At 51.0% G+C, this 8,611-nt stretch overlaps 1 pseudogene across 1 annotated transcript; it reads left to right on the plus strand.

Annotated features, from left to right (window-relative positions):
• The first annotated feature begins 2,682 nt into the window (after nucleotides 1-2,682).
• Nucleotides 2,683-3,435, plus strand: LOC308512211 (TCF3 fusion partner-like; annotated as a pseudogene). The gene has a single exon. The product of its transcript is annotated as a TCF3 fusion partner-like (transcript).
• Nucleotides 3,436-8,611: the final 5,176 nt, after the last annotated feature.

Here is an 8,611-nt window from a genome sequence, read left to right on the forward strand (position 1 = left end):
CCACTCCCCCTGCAGGAAAAACTGCTCTACTGCAATTAATTGCTCCTCCATCCACCCCTCCTCCTGGTGGTCACTCCCTTGCGGGTCACCTGGATCCTGTGCCTCCAGCCTCAGCTCTTCACTCACCACCTCCTCCTGCCTCCCCACCTGCAGATCTGGGAAAACCTCCTCACCTGCCCACTTGGCCTGCCATGGCACCACCTGCAGAAGGCCCTCTGTCCACAGGATAAACTGAGCCTGTGCCTGGAACTCCTCCCCCAGGCCCTCCTTGTCTTCCCCTTGCTCCTCACTCTGGGTTCCCTGCTGCACCTCACTCTCCTCTCCCTGCACACACTGCTCTGCAGCCACCCAGTCCTCCCCTCTCCCGCACTCAAGATCAAGCCCAACATCCTGGCCTGTGTCCAACCTCAGCTCCAGGATCACAGCCTCCCCCACCTGCATGAAGTCCTCCCACTCCAGCCCCAAAGCTGCCCTCTGAACCTCCTGTGCCCTTGTGTCCTGGGTATCACCACTTTCCTGCACCGAGGTGAAGCTAAAAGCCTCCTGGATGATCCTGCTTGCCCTGTCCTTCCTGGTGCAAAGGCCCTGGGGAGCCCTGTGAATCCTCAGGCGCCCTGCAGCTGAAGGCCCCCTAGTGGAACTGAGAGGAAGCGCGCTGCCCCCAGGAGCCCCTCAGTCTCCCAACACAGCCTGACTCTGGATGCCCCCTGGCTCTGAGACTGGTGCTGTGAAGGAGCAGGTGGTGCACAGCCTGCTGAGTCCAGGCAAGGTGCTTGCTCACTGGTGCATGCAACCAGGCCCTGGTGTGCTGAGTGGGGGCACAGTGGGCTCATGCACAGGCGCTGGTCATGTGAGCATGTGGTACAGAAGGCACCTAGCCAGGCCCAGCCTGCTATTTCTGGGTGGGCTCCACAAAAGCCTCCTCTAATCACAGATGGGGCAGTGGGCGTCACCCTGCGAAGCCCTGCCACTTACTCAAAGCTCTGGTGTAGATAGTTGGTAGACTCAGAGGTATCCTATTATTAGCCTGAAAACCGAGATTTTGCAAGCTTAGAAACTTGACCTGATTGAAAAGAAGGAAGAAATGGTGGAACTTGAAAATGACTTCAGGTTTTCTCACTGTGCAGAATAAAGTCAAACATTGCTTCAGTTAAATATTTTAGCCATTGTTCTCCCCACATGAACTACAATAATAATGTGCTTTGTGTTGATATTTACTGCTGTGTTGCTGACAATTACCTGGAGGAGAAGTTAAGGTGATTCAATGGCTTGAAAAAAGTTTAGCTAAATCTGATTGCAGGTCTAATTAAGCAAGTTTATTCCATATATATATATATATATATATATATATATATATATATTTATATGGCTAAGTTGACTCATGCATGTGTGATACATATGAAGCTCTTACTGGCGCCAATTGCATGAGTGTGTTTCAATTTGTCATTGTCAATCTGCATTTGATTGACACTGCTATTATAGAGAAAGGGCAAATAGCAGTATTATGGTATTTCTTCTAATTAATTTCCTTTCAACATGCACGAATCCATGCACCTGGCCACTGGTATTCTAATAGTGGCAAGATATCATCCGTGAATGGTAATATTCTATTGGGCAGGACATGCCAAATTGGTCGCACATATCTATCCTATCTAATAAAAGAGAAATATGGTAATTGGCGTACGACCGCTACCCTTCCCATTGGCTAATCAGGGCGATATGCAAATTAACTGCCAGCCAAGTTGGAGGTTAACTGCCAACAAAGATGGCAGTTAATTTGCATACATAGGTGCAATGCTAGGAGGCGAAAGGGGAAGGAGGGAAGAAGCCGCCTGCCCTGACTGCAATTGGAAACCCAGTGGCAGCCAAGAGCCAGAGAACCGAGCTGCTTTTGCTCAGAGAAGCCAGGCTGCCTTTGCTGGCTTCTGTGATAGGAGGACCTGGCCACCTTTGCTGGCCCTGGGCCAGTAATCGGAGAAGCTGGGTGGGGCAGCGAAGAGGCAGATGTCTGCCTCTTCCCTGCCCAGCGTGGCTTCTCAGATCACTGATCACCAGTGATGGGAGAACACCCAGAGGCGGGGCCAGAGGCCAGGCTGCATAGCTGCCTGGGGACACCATTTGGACCCCAGGGGCGAAGCAGCCAGTCCCCAGCAAGAGACCCAGAAGGCGACCCAGGTGCTGGGGCTGCATCGCTGCTGGGTCAGAAATCCGGTGCCCAGGCTGAGGAGACCCAGGACCCAGAGCTGCGTTGCAGCTGGGGCACACGATCCGGTGCCCAGGCTGAGGAGACCCAGGGCCCGGGGCTGTGTAGCAGCTGGGGCACGCCATCCGGTTCGGGGGCGATGCAGCCAGGCCCGAGAAGGAGACCCAGAAGGAGACCCAGGGACCTCCCAAGAGGAGAGTCTCCATGGCCAGATGGCGTGGTGTCGGGGCAGGAATAAAGACCCGAGGTGACTCAGATGCCTGGCCACAGGGTTAGTCCAGCCAGCAGGGCCTTTCAGTTGGGACTGGGGTGGGGGTGGGGCAGGGAGGCAAGCTGGAAATAGAGAACTACAACTCACAGGAGGCTTAGCAGCCGGGCCTGGGTGCCTGGCTGTGAAATCCAATGGGCTGTAGTTTTGCAAGCCACTTTAAACTAGAGGCTTGCAAGGTTGGAAGTTCTGCGCCTGGAGCCAGGGAGAAATGGAGCTGGAGCAGAGAGAGGGGTCCATGGCAGCTGTGGGCTTTGAGGAGTTCTCAGCACCTCCTGGCTGGGAGCTGGCGCTTCCTCCGCTGAAGGTGGTCACATCCTGGAGAGCGAGCTTGAGACCGAAGTGGAGTTCCTGTCTGGGGGTCTGGGCAGCTCCAGCCTCCAGGAGCTAGAGGAAGAGGAGGAGGCAGCCTGAGGCTGGCAACAGCGGCGCCAAAGGGAACTTAATCGCAGGAAGTACCAGGCGCTGCAGGGAGATTGAGCAGGTGAAGGAGTGGGTCCTGAACAGGCTCCATCAGATATAGAGGATAACATGGAGACTCCAGCAGGAGAGGAGGTTCCTCATGAAGGTGCTGGACTCCTACGGTGACAACTACTGGGCCAGCCAGTTCACCATCTTACTGGAGGATGAGGGCAGCCAGGGCACAGATGCCCCCACCCCAGGCAACGCTGAGAAAGAGCCTCCAGAGAAAGAGGGGCTGTCCCCGCCCAGGAGGACGCCAGCGCCTGCAGAAGCCAGCAGCCTGGCCCCTGGCGAGGGGCCCAGGGGTTGGAAGAGGCGGCGAGTGCCACCGGAAGGGGGCCAGGCGTGAGTCCCGCTGTCTCTGGAGCTGGCCCCCATGCAGATAAAGGTGGAGGAAGACTTTGGCTTCAAAGCGGTCGAGGCTTTGGACTCAAGTTGGGTTTCTCAGGGGCCAGACAAGTAGCTGCCCTACCCGACCCTAGCCAGCTCCCCCTTTGACTGACCCCCCAATAAACAGACCCCATGCTCTCCTTGGCAAAAAAAAGCTTATAGAGGCATGCTTTTAGGATCAAATAGTATAAGTATAGATGTAACAGGACAATAAAAAGAGAACCTGGATATGATGATCACCTGAATGCTGCCTCTGTGTCATTCCTTCGTCGCCGACTCCATCCACACCTTTGGGAACCCCCGGACCTACTGAGGCAGGGCCCCAACATTCCTCTTCTTATAAGGACTTCAGTGAGATGGGCTAAGGGTCCCACTAGAACTGCCTCAATTTAATCTAATCCCCTCTTTAAAGATCTTATCTCTATATACAGGTACATTCTGAGGTTCTGGAGATTAGGATTCTAACATACATTTTGTTGATTACCCAAATCAGCCCTTAACAACCAACATGTTTCAGAAAGGAGATTCCTACAGGGTTATTTACCAAACATTCAGAAGTATTTTTAAAAGAGCTAAGTCCCTAGCCCACTGTGCGCGCCCCTCCTGGTGAAGAGGGAAGGCCTGGGTTCCAGGCGCCGGAGGAAAACTGGTGCCAGCAGCCAGGGGAAGGGGCCCTCAAGGGGCCCCAGATTGCGAGAGGGCACAGGGCGGGCTGAGGGACCCACCCGAGTGCACAAATTTTTGTGCACCGGGCCTCTAGTATATATATATATAAAAGCATAAGCGACATTATGAGTGGTTGGTACGATGCACACCGACCACCAGGACGCAGACGCTCAACACAGGAGCTTCCCCCTGGTGGTCAAGGCTCTCCCACAGCGAGAGCATCACTCAGCCAGAAGCCGGGCTAAAGGCTGGAAAGTGCAGCTGTGACAGCAAGAGCCTCTGCTGCCTATGTGACAAGGCTACGAAGCAGTGGTGGAAGGTGGAGTGGGGCTTGGATGAGCGGGAACACAGCACCTGGCTCCAGCTTGGGCTCCTGCCCGGCTGCCTGCCGTTTCGTGCACTGCTACATCCCTCAGGAGGTGTCAGACCTAACCTGGCAGTGCCACATCTCCCAAGGGGTCCCAGATTGCGTGAGGGCGCAGGCCAGGCTGTGGGACGCCACCAGCGCTTGAATTTCGTTCACCAGGCCTCTAGTCATTTTATTATTTATCACCGATTTAGCATGGTTCTCTTCTAATGCTGAATAATTTAAAGGTATAACCTGAATTTTGGTAATGATGGCCATATAGATTTTACTGCTCTTTAGCAGTATTATTTAATGGCTTATATGAAGGGCACTAATCTCCTTCAAAATATGAGAAATATTACATCTCCCACAAACAGTACTATGTTTCAGTGCTAATTCTTTCCACTAATGTCCCTAAATGAGCCTTTCACTAATTTTCTTTGCTCACTAGCTCATCCAAAATTGAAATGGGCAGGCTGCTTGTCTATATTCAAGTGCAGAGGCATATTCTTCTTAACTACACTGATGCTATCAATACTTTCAATTTTCCAACATAAATTATAGTGAGGGTCTCAGTGTTAGATTTTAAAACATCTCTTTACTAATATGAATAAGTCACTTTTACCTTATTTCTTCACAACGATGTGCACGCTCTGATTTGGAACTTGCAATGCCTAACTCTTTGAAGTGTGCCTTCCCAACCTTGTTTTCATTAAAAACAGACCATCTGAATCCACATTGGTCACTTTTCAGCCTGTTGAAATAATGTAGACATTCCTTGGGTTATGTTGGACTCAAAGTACATAGGTTCTGGATACGTCTCCATACCCCATTTATTTATTTTTTAAAAAAGTTTGATCATTTCTACGTATGTACATATATGCTTTATGTTTTTTTTATTATTATTATTCATTTACCACAAGTAAAGGTCAGGAATTGTTATCTTTCTTTTAATTTTTTTTTTTTTTTTTTTTACTGTTTCACGCCATTACTGCTGTGTATGTGTACTCCATGTGAGTGACATACGTGCTTATGTAGGTGGGTTCTGACTTACGCAAATATTGCATTACATCCCACTTCAGGAACGTGTCAACAATGTAATGCGAGGAACTACAGTAATTGCATCCTATTGATTCAGTTGTAGTTATTTGGTCTCCACATTTCCTCAATACGTATATGATTGTTGGAAGCACAAAGTATATCTTTATATATTTATTAGAGGCCCGGTGCACAAAAATTTGTGCACTCGGGGGTGGGGGGGCCCTCAGCCTGGCCTGTGCCCTCTCACAGTCTGGGACCCCTTGGGAGATAACGACCTGCTGGCTTAGGCCTGCTCCCGGGTGGCAGAGGGCAGGCCCAATCTCTCGGTGCAGCCCCTGGTTGGGCTCAGAGCAGGGCCCACTGGGATTTGGGGCACCACCCCCTGTCATGCACAGAGCAGGGCGGATTTGGAGGTTGCGATGCCACCCTCAGTCATGCTCAGAGTAGGGCCAATTGGGGGGTTGGGGCACCGTCCCCTGTCACACTCAAGGCAGGGTCGATGGGGAGGTGGTGGCACCAACCCTTGTCACGCACAGAGCAGGGCCGATCAGAGGGTTGGGGCACTGCCCCCTGTCACGCACAGAGCAGGGCCCATCAGGGGGTTGGGGAGCATCACCCTGTCACTAAAAGAGTAGGGCCGATAGGGGAGTTGGCACAACACCCCCTGTCACACACAGAGCAGGGCGGATCAGGGGATTGGGGCGCCACTCTCTATCACCCACAGAGCAGGGCTGATCAGGGGGGTTGGGGCGCCACCACTGTCACACTCAGGGCAGGGCCGATGGGGAGGTTATGACTCTACCCCATCACACACAGAGCAGGGCCCATGGTGGGGGGTTGGGGCGCTGCCCTCTATCACCCACAGAGAAGGGCAATCAGGGGGTTTGGGCGCTGCCCCCTGTCACGCTGATCCTGGTGCAGGGAGGCATATTATCCTTTTACTATATAGAATAGAGAACTGGTTCATGGGTGGGGCTGGCTGGTTTGCCCTGAAGAGTGTTCTGGATCAGGGTGGGGGTCTCCACTGGGGTGCCTGGCCAGCCTGGATGAGGGGATGTTTGCAGCTGGTCAAACACCCTTCAGGGTGGGGGTCCCCACTGGGGTGCCTGGCCAGTCTGGGTGAGGGGCTGAGGGCTGTTTTCAGGCTGGGACTGAAGCTCCCAACTGCTCCTTTTTTCTTTTTCTTTTTTTAATTCTGGGCCAGCTTTAGCTCTGAGGCTCCAGCTCTTAGGCCTCCGCTCCTGAAAGCAGGTATCTGGTTTGTTTTAGTTCTCAAAACTCTGTATCAACCCCAGCTCTGAGATCCCAGCTGGCTGAGGTTTTGTTTAGCGTCTATATTTGTTACAATGTTTAAAACTGCAGGCTCAGAGGCCTGCAGCAGCCGGCGGGGAACGTTGGAGTCCTCCGTCACTGAAGCAAGCAAGCCTCATGTTAGTTTCAAGCTGCCTGGCTGCCGGCCGCCATCTTGGCTGACAGTTAATTTGCATATTGCCCTGATTAGACAATGGGAAGGGTAGCGGTCGTACGCCAATTACCATGTTTCTCTTTTATTAGATTAGATGTGTTTCTTAGAATTATCATTCAATAAAAATAAATGCCTTGCCTTATTAAAAGATCTGGCCTTATAATTGAATGGCCTAATACATTTTAGAGTAGGGCACCATTACCAAAGTTTCTCAGAAGAACACGTGTTGAAATGAAGAGTATATCCTGCCAACCCCTACTTGAAACAAGAGCCTTAGTTGGGATCCATCATGATCCAAACAGAGACAGAAACAGTAAGAGACATGGCAGGTTTATGTTACTATATGCCTACTGAGCATGCCTCAATGCACATTTCCTGATGGTGCTATTGATCAGAATGTGCACTCACAGGACATTAGGGCCTTCATGCACAACTCCATCCTGAAACCACATGAAAAGGAGTGTATTGGACAAGAATGTTAGCAGGGACTTTACAATGCAGAGGGATTCTGAAGAAGATTGAAAAAGGTGGCAGAACCCTAGCCAATTTGGAACAGTGGACAGATCACTGGCCTTCAGACCGAAGGGCCCAGATTTGATTCAGGTCAAGGGCACTTACCTGGGAGTGGAATAAATCACCAGTCTGCGGCATGCAAGAGGGAGCTGATCAATGAATCTCTCTCATCACTGATGTTTCTAACTGTCACTCGCTCTCCGTTTCTCTCTGAGATAAATAAAAATATTTTTAAAAGAATGGTGGCAGAATAAGTGTATGCTGCAGGGACATGCTCCCAGGAACAAACTGATAGTCCAACTAAAATACGGAACAACTTCCTGAATAATCAATGGAAAACTCACAGGAGAGAACCCTGACACCCGAGGACCGAAGGTGGAGGCCACGTAGACACTGGTAGGAGGAGAGGAGGCTGGAAGGGGGCGGGCCTGACACCCACAGACAGCAACTGAAGTATCGGAGAGATATCTCAGCTGTGGAGGACTGCCACTGAGAACTCTGGGTCTAATCCCCAAGCTGCGCCTCCTAGCAGAGAGCACCAGAACTGAGGAGCGTACACATATAACCTGTGGATGTGAATAGCAGCAGGGCACTGTCTGCCAGGGATAGACAACTGGAAATTCAGGCATCCTCTTAAAGGGCCAACGCACAAACTTCCCTGTGGAGCCACACACCTGTGCCCTGGCAAAGGGAGGGTGAAGTGGACTGGAGCTGTGAGGGAAAAAGCCAGAACTGGGAGTCAAGGTTACCAGCTCAGAAGACAAACACTTCAAGTTCCTGGGAGAAGTCATTTCCTCATGCAGCAGAGAAAATCTCTCCCATGCAGACATTTGCTTTTCCTGGAGGGGACACAATTAACACACACTACTGGTAAACACCGTGCCCTGAGGGCAGTTAAGAGATTATAAATAACAATTAACCTCCAGGCAGAGGCAACTGCCCCACCTTGTTGAAACAAACTCTTGTCAAAGCTGATGACCATTGCCTTGGAGGCAAGTGAAGTTGGAATCCTATCAATCTATAGACAGAGGAGATCTCTGGAGGCTTTGAGTCTTTGCCTGACCGAATTAGTCAGGAACATACTTTAACAATGTCCTGCACTAGAGACTGAGAGGCATATAGGATCCACCTAGCTCCTCACCACAAACCCAGACAGAAAGCCAGAAAGAGGAAACAAAGAAACAACCCCCAATAACAGAACTAGAGAATTCTTCAGATATAGAGATAGATGAAGCACAGAGCAGACATTTATCTGAA

Source organism: Myotis nattereri, assembly GCF_964212035.1.
Source record: "Myotis nattereri genome assembly, chromosome: Y".
In the NCBI taxonomy this organism is placed as follows: domain Eukaryota; kingdom Metazoa; phylum Chordata; class Mammalia; order Chiroptera; family Vespertilionidae; genus Myotis; species Myotis nattereri.